General features: G+C 41.0%; 1 long non-coding RNA gene across 2 annotated transcripts; it reads left to right on the top strand.

Moving 5' to 3' along the window:
* Positions 1 to 5512: 5512 nt before the first annotated feature.
* On the top strand, positions 5513 to 12202 carry LOC116439808. Of its 2 annotated transcripts, none has more exons than XR_004238285.1 (3): positions 5513 to 7025; positions 7415 to 7571; positions 7751 to 12202. It is a non-coding gene; the product is annotated as an uncharacterized LOC116439808 (long non-coding RNA). The 2 variants fall into 2 exon arrangements; XR_004238286.1 differs by having other exon boundaries at positions 5517 to 6969.
* The last annotated feature ends 4649 nt before the right edge of the window (positions 12203 to 16851 follow it).

Raw genomic sequence — 16851 nt, 5'->3', positions numbered from 1 at the left:
GAACTTTATTTTACCTGCTGCACATTTATTAGAGGCTCAGTGAATGACTGACTCATGCCCCTCAAAATAGAAGTCTCTTTCCTTGACCTTTACTGTCTTTCCCTCACAGACAAATTAAGAGAAAAAAAGATAGCAGAGGAATGATAAGGCTCCAAAGAGAGGTTGCTCTGTAATTTATACTGAGCCATAACTATTTACTAAGTTTGTTGTTTTAAAATACTTTCCTGATACATCTGCATCAATACCTGTCAGATATTGAGAAACAGGATAACCCTTGCTTAAGTGGTTTAAGAAACCTCTCAGAACATCTGACATAAGTGAACACATTGTCCAGAAAACCAGATGTGGATTTTCCCCCCTCAACAGCCTTTCATCTGGGACCCTACAGCTGGGGATGGAGGAAATGTTGAATGGTAATGTGACAACTACTTGTATGCTTCCTGATCTGCCAAATGGCCAGTTACATCCTATATGATTTTCCACGTGGTGGGAGGAGCAGAGCAAACAGTCTGATAATTTGAGGTCATTTCAGACATGCCAGAAGTGCGATAAAAAGGTGTGTAAGAGTGGTGTGGAAGGGGTGATGAGGTGTTAAGGCACGCAACACCTGTAAACATCTTGCTTTGCCCTGGGAAGTTGGAGTTTTTCTTTATATGCTTTAAAAAGTGCCTTACGTAAAGGTACCTCCATGGCAAGCAGCTGTAAAAAGAAGCAGAACACAAAATTTAACAGTCTGCTATTGGGATTAATGCATCTTCTGTTTGTGTGGTGGACAGTGCCAGACTTTGTGAAAGACTGAGATATGATTAGAAACATGACAGATCCATCAATGAGAGCCCAAAAAGGTGGGTTAAATTTGCTGCTGTATGACTGTTATCAGTAGAAAGACTAAAAGCATGTGTAGTTTTTTCCTTCTTACAATGCCTTTTTTTAATTCCCTGGTGTTCTTGTTCTCTCACAGTTTAATATTCTGTTCACAGCGAAAGGAGTAGGCGCAGACTGAAATTTCCTTTCTATAGCTGCTTTACAGAAAGCATTAGGCCTGAAAGGAGGACAGGATTTCAACATTCACAATAGACTATAGAATGGAAACATGAAAAGCTCACATCCATAATAGGAGACTCTACAGGCAATTTCTGAGACAAGATAACTCTAATTTTCCAAAGGCTGTATTTTCTGTGTTGGTGCTCTCACCATGGGGTCCAGAGCTTCACAGCACTTGTCTCCAGGCCATGAGAGGGCTGAAGCTCAATGCCATAAACACATGGTGCCTCACTGCTGAGGGTACCTCTTTGAATAAAAATGCAGTCATTGTTCGAGTAAGACTGAAACTGAGTACCCCAGCAATGCCTTGATCCTTGATTTAATGCCACACAGGCAGACTGCACTAGGACCAGGACTGGAGGTGTTGGCTGGGTCCATTGACATTACATAGTTTACATACAGGTTTACTCTTGTGAGTGACTATACAAAACAGATAAATATCTGTATGAATGGTTTTTTGCAGCTCAAAATGGAAACTCTTTTGCAACATCTGTGATGACAGTTCTAAAGTTAAAGATTGGTTACCAGGAAACAAAGGCTACTTGTTTTCAAGCTTGTAAAAGACCTCAGCACAACAGGGGCCAGCTAATTAAGAGGAAGAAGGTAAAACCTTGTATGCGTAACAATCAGAGAGGTCAGACGACAAGCAGGTCTAAAACCAGCTTATTCTGTGACACATGCCTGTGACAGATTCTGCTGCAGTTTGGAGAAACAATTATGTAAATATAGATTTGCAAACAATTTCACAAAGTGACAAAAACAGTGTTAATTACCAAAAATGTTAGTGATCTCTCTAGCCAACCACAGAGTGATGAAATCATGGCCATGTTAAGAATGAAAGCCTGATGTAACCCCCCGAATTGTTTGTTTTTTTTCTTCAGGAACTATCTTTCTTCATATCTTTGACTTTTAGCTCTCAAAAGCATCTGGATTTATGTATTTTTTTAAACTAGGCCCAGGAAAATGACATACATGCACACAGTGAAAATAATGTCTACTCCTACTGGCAGATGGGAATGGCATGAGTAGTGCTGCCACAAATCTTCATGGACCTAAAAATCAGTTAATTTGTGTTCAGATTCTCATCCTGAGCTAAATAAGATTTTTACTTTGCTTTTGATAGAAAAAAATCCAGTCTATTTTCTTTCAACAAATGAAAAACCATGTTGATAGTAACTTTTTCACATTTTTGAGTTGCATAGTTTCTCACATCACATTGTAATCACAATACAATGAAGCTCTTCGTTATCTGTCTGCCTGTAAGCTCAGCAGTTCAGCATTACAATTTAAAAGGCTCATTTCTCAAGAATGTAATCAGTATCTTTATTGTACTCATTGGTTACTGGGGCATTATAAACATAATTGATAAATAGTAAGAGATGGAGTAAATCTTACTTGTACTAAATACTGGTATCCAGTTACTCTACTTTCCCCAGGTTATGGCTATAGATGTCATACAGGATTGACTAAAAACATTCTTTGGAAGGATTGCAGAAGTTCACATCAAGTTTAGAAAAGGTTCTGGATGCAGTTAACCATAAATAATGGTTATTTTGTAATATTCAGAAACATCTTATTTCCATGGATAAATTACTACCTTCTCTTTCTCTGGTGAAAATTTAAATAGTAGCTTCAAACAAAAGCTGCTTCTATTCCTGCCACACGCTTATACAACACAGTGTTGATACAATTTAAAGGAGCTGACATACTGCTTAAAATATGGATGCTGCATATGACTTAAATAATACGAATTATATGCTGAAGTCATTACTGAGTTGTTACCCAGGGAAAACATAGTGTTGCTTCAATAAATATTTCAGGATTCAACACTATAATTCTTAGGAGATATTTTACAGAAATAGGATGGATAGTAACTTAAAAAATGCTGTGGAATTAGTATTTCAGTGTTTAAATATTTAGCCAGCATTCACTAAAATAGGATTGTTTCTCCATATATTTGTTAACCACAAAGTAAATTTGCAAAGGACAGATCATATCTTCTCCCTCCCCCATTGAATAAATGTATAATAAGAATTCATTCCCATTCTCATAAAATTCTGGGCAAATCATTCTTGCTGCCTATGTCATAGCATGAGAGTGAAGTTATGATGAGAACACGTCTGTGAACAAAAGCCCCCTTCTAATCCAGTCTGACCTTTAAACTAAGACATGAAATAAAGTTCTATCCTTTAATCAGAAACGATTTTCTGTAAAAAACATTTGAAAGACCTCACAGAACATTTAACACAACTTTTATTTCTGTCATACTCAGAAGAGGTTCCATTTCTACAGAAGTGGAAATTCAGGTGCACAGAGACAGTGTGTGTTTGATGATAGTCCAAACTTCTGAGCTCCTGCTTTTCAGTCCCTTTGCTAAGGGGCTCAAGTTTGAATCACAAGATATGCTTAAGATTTCCAAATGCTTCACAGCCAGTGAAGTGCAGAGCCCAGGAAAAATAGGTTTGGCCTTTCCATGGCTTGTGGTCTATAACTAACAGATTGACTAGTAAAGGATGTAACTGGCAGGCAATAGCAGTCAGTGTATAGCAGTAAATTTGTCATGCTACAGAGTGGGGTTACTCCTCAAAAGATTCTAGGATGCACATCCAAAATGCACATTAACTCCTGCCTTAGCTCCTACCTGCAACACTTATATGAGTGCCAAAGACATAACTTTCAGCTGAAAATGTGTTAATATTTATAGAGGATCAGGCTCTTACCTTGTATCTATATATGCATTTCCCATAGTGACCAGGTTAATGGGATTTGCAATCTCCAATTATAAACATAACTGTTATAAAACATCTCCATATTTTGAGACTAGTAATGGAAGGAGGTAACTTTTAAACTTCACTGTTTAACATATTAAAGAATGGTGGCTCTGATCCAAAACTAAGTAATTCAGCAGAAAGGCTCCTGCTGATTTCAACGAGCTTTGAACCAGGGAATGGTCTTTAAAATGTTCCATGCCTTCTGCTCAGATATGAGAAGCAAAAAATGAAGGGAGAGACCTTTTATTCCTTTAGTGTTTGGGATGACTCAGACACAGCAGACTGCTAGGAAATTGTATTTATACCACAAGGACAACACTTATTGCAACTCCTTAGTCATCAGAGAGTGGCAAAACTCAGCTGTAAGGTCTGGTACAGGGTCACAGTATGCAGCTTTTGGATTATAAATTTACTTATTTAACATATGGATTTTTAAAATTAATCTTATCTAGGCATCAAAGATTAAGGTGTTTCTAAAATTTACTTAATCCAGAGTGTTGTGGACTAGTGAGTTATTTCAGCAACAGCCATTGATTCCAAAACCTGGTGAAGTGAATCACACAAATGAATCTGAATAACACTGTTGCCAAACACCACCACATGAAATACTTATAAAGCATCAGGGATAAGAAACTTCCTCTGAAAATTGCAGAGAAACGATCCTCCTATTTAATCTCAATATTAATTCTGTTTGGGTTCTGCTACTCAAAAAGAAAAGCTACAACATTTTAACTGTCTTTGGCACTTGTGCAGCTGCCCATCACTTTGGTGCCACATTCACATCTCCTGAGATGGATGCACTACAAATCTTTGCACATCTGAAACCTTTAATTTAGTGGAGTGAGCTCAGCCTTTGGGCTGTGTGCAGACTCAAGGATTTCTTTTAAAAAACCCCTCCTGATTTTAATATCTTTTTGATATTCACAGAGCATTTTGCCTGTGTCATGCTGTGTTAATAGGCTGCAAGATTTCTTGGTTGGTTTGACATTCTCCTGCCCCTAGGTAGCAAAATGCTGCGGTCTCCGAGGACAACCCTCAAAACTCCAAAGAGCTGGGTACCAGCTCCCAGAGGGCTTCCTTTATATGTGAACTCAGCCAACCAACAACTCCATGACTCCAGCAGATGTTTTTGGCCCTCAGACCAGTGGGTGAATTTATCCATCTTCCCTCATTCCCTCAGTAATCTATCTGGCTGAAGCCAGCATGGTTAAACCTGAATCCATGCCAAGGACAATCAGGAATGAAGGGCTGGCCTGGTGAGGTTTTCCAGCATGTATCAGGCAGATTGTATTCGGGGGCAGAGGGTCCATGCCATGGAAGTGCCATAGAGCCCATACCAGTGTTCTTTGCTCCCCACTGGGCTCTCTTTGATTGCAGGTTTTAAATATATCATGTATTTCCAGATGTATTATTTCTGTTTCGTTGTGTTGTTGTGCAATTTGTGGCAGAGTGAGGGGTCTACTGGGAAGCAGCCCTTGGTTTAGTGGGCAGCCCTGTAGCAAAATATTAGTAATACAGAAATCTGCTGCTCTAAGTGAAATTTGATTTAAACATAGATGACAGAAAGTATTCAAATAATTTATTATTTTTTTAAAATGTTGGCTACATTCGAAAGTGGTTAGCTAGAAGTATAGCTATTTCTATCTTGTTCTTGTTTCTTGTTCTATCTTGCCTCTTCTTTCTTCCCTTTCCCTTTCCCTTTCCCTTTCCCTTTCCCTTTCCCTTTCCCTTTCCCTTTCCCTTTCCCCTTCCTTTTCATTATGCTTCATGATAAGAATGAGGACACAAGCTGTGGCTTGATCTGGCGATGCCTGAGCACTACCAGATGGGGAGAAGTGGGTGGTGGCTCTTTGTCCCTGTGGCAGTGGCTCAAATAAATAACTTTTTTTCAGCCAGTCTGGGTAGGAGGCTGTGTCTGCTTCTGAGTCTAGACTCAGATACCAAGAGCTGTGTACACACCAGCTGGAGTTTAGGCAGTTCTCCTGCCATAAAACTGTACCTTTACCCCTTCCAGAAAGTGAAGCAAAGCACAATCAACAGGTGGTGTAATTTAGTGCCAGCTCGTGACACTGGTGTTTCACAGTCAGTCATCCCAGAGTTTATGGTTTCCAGCGTAGTTAACTCTATTTGCATTCTGGTTTGATTTGCTCTGTTGAAAAATGGATTCTTGCTTCATGCCATACTGCCTTGCAATCAGAGGCATTTAACCTGGACTATCCTGATTTTAAAGAAGTACATTCTCCATGTTGTATTCTAAATTAGAGCTTTTCCTTTCCCAGGCCAAATAGTTTTAGGGTAAATGCTTATTTATACATTTGTGTCTAAGTTCCAGGAGTTTAGAAGCAAATGTGTACTTAAGGCCAGATAATTTGTGGTGGAACATGGTAACTAGCCTTGAACTTAATATTTTCCAAGAATGATTTCATTATTGGTGCAATTCAAGTTTTGGGATACTCTAAAGCGCTTTGTTAGGAATAGGAACAATCTGTGAAGTTACAGGAGTGATAAATGATCATTGCATGATCATGACAATTTTTTTTTACTTGACTGACCATTAATTTGCCTTAACTACCAACTTTGTGATCATCCTGCTCTGAATGTTATGTATTGTATACTGAAATTTACCCTGCTCATCTGTGTGACCACAGAAGGAATCCCCAGGGCCATCTTTAATTTCACAGTCAAATACACTGCTTGACTAGCAGCCTTGAAACCAGTGTGTATCCTACAGTTTGGATCTCCTCTGGGAACAGTACTGAACAGTTAATTTAGCTATTTTGCTTTGTACATGAATCCCAGCAGGAAGATTTTGGAGAGGTGGTGCTGGAGGAAGGACAGGGATTGGGAAAAAAAACATACGTGCAAGTTAAAAAAAAAAAAGAAAAAGGAGATAGAGCAAGACCCTTAATGTTTTTTTGAATGCAATGTAATCAGTTGCCATAATACTGTACTGTTTGTTTGACTTTTTTTCAGTGTGGTTCCTGTTACTTCACCCCTGAAACGTTTCCAAGAGAAACAAGGGATTGTCCACAAGATAATCACCGCTGTGTCTGACTCCTCTGTGTGTAGTATGGTGTGTCACTAAGAGAGAAGTATTATCTACATGCAGCCTGTGAACAAAAATCAAGAATACTCACTGAGGATAAAACTTTAGGTGCACATCGTTCTGCAAATGGATGGTTTCTTAAAAAAAAAGGTCCTTGCTGCTAGGTAAAAGTAGCACCCTGGGTTTTCCAATACCAGTATTTCAGTGTCTGCTCTGTTGAACGTGATGACACCTTCAATCTCTCCAGGGGTAGTTTAGGTAGTTTGAGGCCAGTTAACGATTTCTGAACTGATTGCCTGCACATTGGGCACCAAGTCCCCTTGTGGGGCTGAGCTGGTGTCAGCTTAGTCCAAGAGAGGTGCCCATGCTCCTGTGCTCTCAGAGGCAGCCAGATCCAGCCATGGTGCCTGCTGTGAGCTGGACTGTCCCCAGGGCTCATTTAATTGTTGTCTTGCCTGCAATAACTGGCATGGGTGAATCTCCCATCCTACAAAATGAAAGGCAAGGTTTACCAATGCAGTGTTCCCATTCTGACATATAACCTTCTCCTCAGGTGTAAATCCACACTATAAAAATGGATGTTATGAAACTGTCATCTTTGAGACGGGGACAGTCCCCCAGCTTGGGGTGTCATCTGGAAGGGGCTTCAATCTCTAAGAAATACTGAGGATCTCACACAAGCTACAAGAATCACCAGAGCCATCTTTCAGGTGGGCAGGTTCACTCACTGCAGCACCCAGAGTAAACTTACATGAGTAAACAGCTTTCTTTTAATGTTCAGTTTGTATATTTATGTGGGATCTATTCTGCCCAGCTTAGCAGGGGATCTAAATTTGACTTGCTTGATGAAATATTCTTTCCTAACAGGGTTTTAAAATTCTCTCTACAGTCACCAAGAAGAGGAAAGTACCTCTGGAGACATTCAGAAGATTGAGGTGTCACCCAAAGTAGCTTCAAAAAGGCAGGCTGGGTCGTAGTATGTACCAATATACCAGCACTGGTGTATTAGGGGAATTTTTTTAAATTGGGGTTCTCATTAACTAAATAAAATGGAATCATGCTAGTCAGTTCATGCTCAAAAGTCCTTCCCTTCACATCAACAGTTTACTTGACTGTCAAATAAGTATCCTTCCAGAATTAGATCTATTAGAAATCTTACGGGTTTTGTTATCATTTTGCCAAGAATTATTTATGTTTCGGCATCATGGAGGAGCTTGTTTTTACAGTCATAGTAGAAATTGGTGTAATGAGAGATGGGTAGTTGATGGGTCTGCTAGTAAAATCTACAGCTATTCAATTTTAGAGTGATTATTTTTCAAAAACTGTGATGTTGGTATTAGAAAAAACCTGTATGTTTTTGATATTTTTAATACTTATTGGATGGAGAGTATCTGAAGTCCAGCATGTAACAAGATGGCATTTATACCCAGTGTCAGGTCTTTATACCTTTACTAGTTTGAGTAGGTTTTTGCTTCACAGCTGATGTCATCAGAGCAAATTTCTGCTTGCTGTGCATCATCTAGCAAGGTCTGAAGGGTGATGGCTGTTGGCCACTAATGTAAAATTGGACAAGAGTTAGTAGTAATCAATTAATAGGTAATCAACCAGCTTCAATAAATCCATATAAATGATGAAATCCAGTCTTCCAGTGTCTGAACACCTTGCAAAAGGTTTTCTGTGCCTCTTGATTTTATTAGATTTTCTATGGACCAGTGAAGAGGGTAATATGTTTGATGCATTTTATGCGTGTCAGCACTTTTGGCTAGAATTGAATAATTAAATACCCTCACAGAGAAAATTTACTTCTGTGCTATGAAAATGTCCTCACAAGTTGTTAATTCTGTGCAAAAAATTGAGTGATGATAATTAGCAGAAGTGAGTAAAAAATAGCAAAAAGCAATTATGCAAATTAGCGAAAAAAGCTTGTAAAATGTTGCGTAGGTGCAGCAGCTTGGAAAGAAACCCTTGACTTTGTTATTTCTTTTCTGTCCCATGACTTAAAATACAAGCCATTGCTCCTACGTTGATGGGAAAAGTCAAAACATATGCTTTTCAGCTAACAAAAAACAACATACAAGGCACAATGTTATTGCAAGTGTAAAACTAAATGGAACTTTTCCATAAGCCATATTCAGAGCACTGTTGATGGCCGCAAGGCCAGCTTCAGCTTGCTTCTGGGGGTGTTGGAGCCCACATGGGCCAGCATCCAAACACAGTAGAAATACAATACAACAACGTTTTCGCCTTCCGATGCTTTTCATGAAACCACCAGAAGTCCTGCATCAGGATCACAGTGTATTAGTCTAGCTCAGAAGTTCAGGCTCGGGAAAACAGCTGGTAAAACTGCTCCATGCATCATGCTTTACAAAACTTGACTACTTTGCATTTGAAGAGGCATAATTACCCGTGTTAAATATCACTGGTTAGAAGCTGCACTGAAAAAGAAGTGACATTTTGATGGGTTGTTAGGGCAGGGAGAAGATGAATAATTTTCAGCATCTTGACAAAAAATAATCATGTAATTCAGTACCTCAAATTGCATTCTTCAGAGCGACTCCGTGAAAATGGTGTTTCTCACCCAGCGTACTGACCCTCGATGTGAATTTAGTCATTGCTGCTTTTATTAATCAAAAGAAATGTTTGGCAGTTCTACATATAGAAACTCTGCTGAGCCAGAACTGAACGGGGAGGGAGAGCTGAAGGCTTTTGGATTCATTGTCTGTCAGCAGCACTGTTAAATAAGCAGTGACTGACACTGTCTCAGCCCTTCACCTACAGGCAGAATACTCACATCCTCAGGTGAAATCCTGTGGAATAGGATGGAATGCAACGGCAAGGAGCATTTCCCCTGTAACATTGCCGCTAGTGGCGTTAATTGGCAAGCCAGGAAAAACATGGCTTGGCTTCTGACTCCTCAGATGTGTTGACAGAGCTGACAGTTAAGAGTTCTCTCTTTTTTTAAGTTGTGAAACACGTGTGTTTTACCTGGAATTACTGAGTCACGACAAATACGGAAAAACCGCTCCCATGCCATTTCCCAGAGATGAGCAGTCATTTAATAACATCATGTTTATACAATATTTGTTTCCACTGCCCATGTTAGAGCCTCAAAGTACTTTGCAAACATTAATAAAACTGTTCATAATCCTTTCTAGCTAAGCAATTTATTTCCGCTTTATTGACCAGAGCCACGAAGACACTGTTAATAGCTTTTATCTGTTACATGAAGGACTTCTGAGCTGTGGCTTTCCATGTTCTTTGAAAAAAACAAAACAAACTAAACTCAAACCATGTTACTATTAAGCCTGTTTTACAGGTGAAGAAATAAGGCTTTCAAAAGAACCAGGACTGACTGCTGGATGTATAACCAATGATACCCATATGCCACGTACATGCAGTTTGTTCATCGTGCAAATTGTTTTCACTGGTCATGGGGGATTTCTGGGGCAGTGGGAAGGACTGGAGGACCAGTGGAGGAGAAGCAGCCCTCCTGTGGTCACGTCAGTGTGTTTTTTTTAGGCTGCTTCTAAGGACTTGTTCGGTGAGCACATCCCAAAGTAGACAGTCCACATGGTGGGCTGTTGCCCACCTTCTCATAGCAGTGAAAGCCCACGTGCATTGCACATTTGTGCTGCAGGGCCTCTGGTACTGACACAGCCCTGCACCAATTTCTTCAGGGCTGATTAGCTTACAAAATATACATACGTACATACTATATATATGTGTATATATATATATATATACACACACATACACACACACACATATATATACTTAAAAAATATAATATATGCATATACCTCAACTATGCAGCCACATCTATCTTCTCTATCTCCAAAGGCTTTGGGGGTAGGATTGCTTTGCGGACATGGGAAGCTCCCTCCAACTTTCTATCTTTTGGCTCTAGTCAGAGGGTCTTCTCTTTGGAGATGGACTGAGAGCTGGTTTGGGATCTGTAGCATTCACCACAAGCCCAAAAAACCACAAGCATAGCCCAAAAAACTGCAGAAGACAGGTGCGAGGGCACTGTTCTTGGACTGAGGGATTGTAAGCGGGGGACTTTGGTCACTGAAGATTTTACCTCAGGCGTTGAGTCAGAGGAAAAGTCCCTCACCATCAAGTGACACACACTTTATTCCTGGCAGGAGGCAAGAAATGTTGTTGTCTTGGACAATATCATTGTTATTCCAGGCTGTTGGCAATGACCAGGTTTTTGAGCCAATGGTTTGGCGCCTTGTTGTAGTCTAGACATCACCTGAAGCACCAGTCAGAGATGGCTTTGCCTCCCCATTTTGAATTGCTCTCAGCAGCCTCTGTGGTATGTAACTGAAGTATCCTTTTTTTTTTTTTTTTTATTTATGATATATAGAAGTGGGTTGTCACCAATACCCATTCTTGCCATACTTTTGCCTTCATTGCTGTAGATACACTGGCATTGTCAATGCCTCTTGGAGAAAAGAAACTCTAATGAGTGTCTATGGTTCATTTTCTTGACCCTCTGTAATGTATTTTGACTTCTCTAGCAGCAGTGTGTAGGTATGCCTTGATCCTGTTACACTGACAATTGTCCCTAAAGTCTTTCTCTAAACTCATAGAACCACAGGATGGTTTGGGCTGGAGGGGACCTTAAAGATCCCATGGTTCCAGCCCCCCTGCCATGGGCAGGGACACCTTCCACTACACCAGGTAGCAGAAGGTGCCCAGGGTCCCATCCAATCTGGCTTGGAACTCTTCCAGCGATGGGGCACCCACAGTTTCTCTGGGCAGCCTCTGACAGTGCCTCACCACGCTCTGGGTAAAAATTTTTTTCCTGATAGCTAATCTAAATCACTTCTCCCTTGTTTTAAAATGGTTTTCCCTTGTCCCTTCACTATCTGCCTGTGTAAAAAGTAACTCATTAGACAACAGGAGAACTTCTCTCTTTAAATTTATGCTTTACTCTATGATTTTCACAAAGTCAGGCTGTATTAGCATCTCTCTGTGCTGGAGAACCATGCTGAGCAGTCTTGAGACTGAAATATTTCAGGCTCCTGGTTTCACCTTAGAGTGTTTCGAATGACTCTGTCTCACTGCTGCTGCCTAAAAGAGAATTGAAAGAATGGCCCTTCAATTAATACCTGTCAGAAAGAGCTGATAGGTTTGGATCCAAGATACCTTCACAGAATCACCACTCCACCATGAGTCCATGAGTCAATAAACTTTAAATACAATCATTGGATTTTGAGCTCATGGTCTGTTGAAGTGGTCTCGGAAATGTGCAGAGAAATCCTGATGCTCCTGATTGCAAAGTTCACATGATACTGATAAATCTCCATTCAACTCCTCCCCCTTCCCCCCCCCCCCCCCAAAAAAAATAAAAAGGGAGAAAGAGATACATATCGGCTTTTAAAATTATATTACACTTTTCATATAGATTTATTCATTGAATTTTTAGGTTTATACAGACGAGTCTACAGATGCAAACAGAGGCATCATAATGGAGGTGGAAAGTAATCCGTTGGCAAGATCTTCATGGATTGCTTTTTTTCCTGCCCTTTGCAGATTTTCAAGAATCATTTCACTTGCTAAAAATGCCCACAAGATGGCAGTGCTCAGTTCATTAACAACTGAAAGCAAAATAACTATTTTGCTGTACAGTGAAAATGAAATAAAGAAAAAAATATTATCACACACAAGAGCAGTGGCTTCTTAACCTTTTCTGCCCATCCCACACTAAGACAATTTCCCCCTAAAGCGTACAAGAGTGTGTCAGTAAAATCCACAGTGAACACCCACAGCCCTGAAGAACTGCCACATCTTGCTTTGTTACCCAGATACAGAAGTGTTTTGCTTAGCCAGCTAATCTTCCAAACAGAGAGGGAAAGTGAAAATGACACCTGAATTTGTCCCATTTCTTGTCTGTGCCTGAGGCTCAGAGCTTCCAAGATTACACATACTCAAACTGCAGGATTTCTTTTCTTTTTCCAAACAGTGTGTAAGATAACAAATAGACAGGCTTAGCCTCCTCTATGCTTCTCTTTCTTCTTGTTTGGTAATGCAGCAAATGCAAGGACTTCCTGCATCATTGCAGTGCAGTATTTTTTTACGGCATTTTTAAAGAACTGTTTTCTTTAATGGATTTTCCCAGTGAGTGCACAACATCTCTATTTGAAAACAGCTTCGTTATTTAGCTTGAGAGCCGTTCATGTCATGCCAAGTTAAATATCTAAAAATAGAGAGTATGACTTCTCCTTGTTCAGAGCATCATTTCACAGATGCAGCTAACCAGCTGCTGACAAAACAAAACCCAGTCCAGGCCCCTGGACACCCACGCTTCTACCCAAGGATCAGTGCTTGGCTTCAGTTTCCAACTTCTTAGGTTATACTCAGTGGCAGGTAAAGGAACAGAGGAGCCAGAAAACCTCCTGCCTGTCTTTGTGCTGAGAGGACAAGGGTTCAACCCTGCCTGGCTGAAACGATGCTGCCCTATAAAACTGTGCCACCATGCCCCATCCCCTGCCTGTGGTGTGCCAAGACCAAGTGGCATAGGCCAGTCCCTTTCTTGTAGGCACACCCACAAGCTGAGTCAGGCAGTGGCACATCTGATGCTTTCATCAGCATCAGTGCTATGCCATCAAGGGACCACAGCAAGGTCTCCTGAAAAGAATGGGACCATGGTTTTGGGGAAAAAAAACCCAAACCACAAACCCAATATAAAATGATTACAGGTACTCAGAGATTTCTGCCTGGTGCCAGGGGGAAAAAGGGGGCAAAACCATATGACAAAGTCCCAGGAGAGACCTGATTTCCCTGAGTGACCACGCCCAAGTGTGTGTGGGCATCCTTGCCTTCGGCAGGGGAGAGGATAAGGTATTCCTGGGCCCCCAGGATACTTCCAGAGACATGAAACATCTAGCTACTTAATGGTGACTCCCCTTAATTGGAAACACAGTACTGGGAAGTGAGAAATTGCCCTTCTTCAGTATCATCCCTCCCCTCACTACAGGCCCCACCTGGCAACGGGCTGCAGCTGGCATGGCATTTAGTGGTGTTCTTCACTTGACAGGGAGCTACTGTTCCCAAAGTCATCGGCTTTCCTAGCCTTTTCTTCCTGGCAGCAAGCCACCACTTTCAATCTTCAGGCAGACATGGTAGCCAGACCTTCTTGCAGGAAGAGCCTGCTGCCTTCAGCCCCATCCTTGCAGGGTGGAAATGCTCCCTCTGACTGTGGCAGCCTCTTCTCAGTGCCAGAGAAGACTTTGGGCAGATGTTGAGCCAGCATTCTGGCAGAGTATTTCTCCAAATTATTTAACTTCTGTGCTACCTGGCTTTGCAGCAAATTCCAGCTCTTCACAGGTGCAGAAAGAGACCAGAACTGTGCTGTTCCCCTTTGCTGCACCATGGTTTGGAACCAGGAGTAGACAGATACCCTGGGAGCTGCATTGAGATCCAAAACCTTGCATCTTTGAGTGATTAAAATAATCCTTTTTTATGCTGGAGCAGACAAATGGTGCGTCTGGAATAACATGAAAAGATTTGTTTGTGCTTTTTATTTTTGCTGTGCTAACAAAAATGGTTAAAATAAAAATAGCTCCTGTAACAAAAATATATCGTTTAAAACTCCTACCAGACCTACCAGACCTTCAGATTTTTTTTTAAGTTCTATTAAATACATTTCTTGTTTTATTCAGATTTATTCAAAAGTATCATGTTATTTCAGTTTGCCAAAAATAAATAAATAAAAAAGGCAAATTGAGTCACCTGGCATACCTATAGAACATTGGCAAAGTAGTAACAGATTTTAAAAATGAAAAGACAACTGTTCCAAAGTCAGCACCTGCTGCTGTGAGTTTGGCATTATTGTTTTTGCTGGTACTTCTATTTCTCATGGTTTGTTGAAGCAGATGTTGCCATTTGGGAAGGTCTCTAGTTAACAAGACCACCCTTAATCAATCACAGCATTTTTCCAGCAGATTTATTCTCTATGGCAAGGTGTCCAGTTGCACAGAATGTTCACTATGTGCAGAATCAGAGCAGAATGAATGTAACATAGTTCCCCAACCCTCCAAGCAATAATACCAAATGACACAGTTAATGTGGTTCCTCATTACAAAAATGCAATGAGTGATTAACACTTCACTCCTTCATATCCGAGATCACCCACATTCCCACAGGACATCTGAGTATTTCCTTTTTATCCTTGTCAAAACTGTACAGTGGGAAGGGAATGCAGCTGTCTCTCACAGGCTGCTCAGTGATGTTGGCAATGCTTTAACACAAGAGGCCATGCTACAGTGGCTCCTGCTGCAGTACTGCTCTGCTCATGTGGTGGGATTATGAGGCTCACTTTTGCATGGACAAAGTGAACCTGAGCACCCACTCACTGTTCAGAAACAACACAGCAAATCAGTGCTGGGATACATGGAAGCTGAATTTGAGGGAGCGCACAATGTCAATCTCCTTCGTGGGATTTTAGGACTGCTTGATTGGGCTGCACAGAGAGGTGCTGAGCTTGTCTGGAAAATCCATGACCACACAGAGGAAACGAAACCTAGAGAGTCATTTGTGGTTCTTACCACTGCAAGTAAGCATGGCATGAAATTAATTGTTCAAAGATTGCACCTTGCCCTAATAGTGGTTATTCACCATAATAGTGACATTCACCAGACCAGATGATGTACTCAGAGACGGCGATGCAGGTGTGTGCCTTGCTCTAAGCCCTCTCCCACAGCTACAGCTCTTACACTGTAAGCTGAAGCTCACATGAAGATGGTGTGGTCAAGCTCCCTTTCCCCTGCCCTTGAATGTCCTTTCCCACCCATTTCCAGTGCTGTTACCACTGAGTGTGAACAGTGGCAGGCCAGTTCAGGAAGCTGATGTAACTAAAACCTGACCTGGCATGGTTGTGTGACAACTTCTGCTGGTGAGAAACCCTGTACAAGTCATTATTTTATGGCTTGTTTCTCCTAAGCAGTAGCACAAGTCACAAACATGGCTTTGCAAGACTTTCCCCTCCTCTGCATCTTCTGTACCAGTCCTTCTTTGCCTTGGGGTGGCTGAGCTGTCATGACACCAGCCAGTTCCTAGGTTTAGCCTTACTATCAGCTTCCAAATCCCCAAACTCAATTTTCCCTACTCTGCTGAAAGACTTAAGCTGATGTTGAAGCCAATCTGTGGAAATCCTAAAAAGAAGCATAAAAAGAAGAAAATAAAAAGGTCTTAATGAATGCAGGGAAATGTGATTCAGTAGTAAGTTACTTGTGTAGGGATATGCTAACATTTTATATCAAACGAGTTTCTTTTTACTCAACCCATCCTTTTCAAATTACTCTGCATGGTGGTAGGAAATCTCCACTTCTCCCACTGATCCTAACAATTCACAGCCACTCTTCTATTCTTTCCCTTCTTAAAAATTCATTTTATTCAAGGCAGCACTGCTCCTCCTAAACCCAAAGTTAAAATCAAATGCCCAGTTTGCTACTTTTGGCCACTCTTCAGCAGAAATCAGTATGGCCAGATTTTGGGGCAAGGAGTAACTCTTCACTGAGAGGGTGGTCAGTCCCTGGAACAGGCTCTCCAGGGAAGTGGTCACAAACACCGAGCTTGTCAGAGTTCAAGGAGTGTCTGGATGATGCTCTGAGTTGTATGGTTTAGTTTTAGGCAGTCCTAACTAACAGCAGGGAGTTGGGCTCAGTGATCCTTAGGGATGCCTTCTTACTTAAGATACTCTGAGATTCTGTTTCTATGAACTCTGGTTCAGGCTTTTGTGGACAAACCTGGAAAGTATAAAATACCAGACAAATCTAATTTTAAATAACTAAGGGATAACCTGATATTATACTGACGGGAAACAAATGGTCTTCATGGCCAGAGACATACCATGAAAAAGTACTCTGTTAACCTGTATTGACAGGACTGCTGGGCTGGATCAACTCTTTTTGGTATTGAAATGATGCATTCCCCCCCTCTTCTCTCATTTTACTACCTAACAACTTTGCAGCCCCAGGCCTG

The sequence above is a fragment of the Corvus moneduloides genome, chromosome 2 (assembly GCF_009650955.1).
Source record: "Corvus moneduloides isolate bCorMon1 chromosome 2, bCorMon1.pri, whole genome shotgun sequence".
In the NCBI taxonomy this organism is placed as follows: domain Eukaryota; kingdom Metazoa; phylum Chordata; class Aves; order Passeriformes; family Corvidae; genus Corvus; species Corvus moneduloides.
Note: the sequence above shows the minus strand (reverse complement) of the source record. Positions and strands in the feature narration are given on the sequence as shown.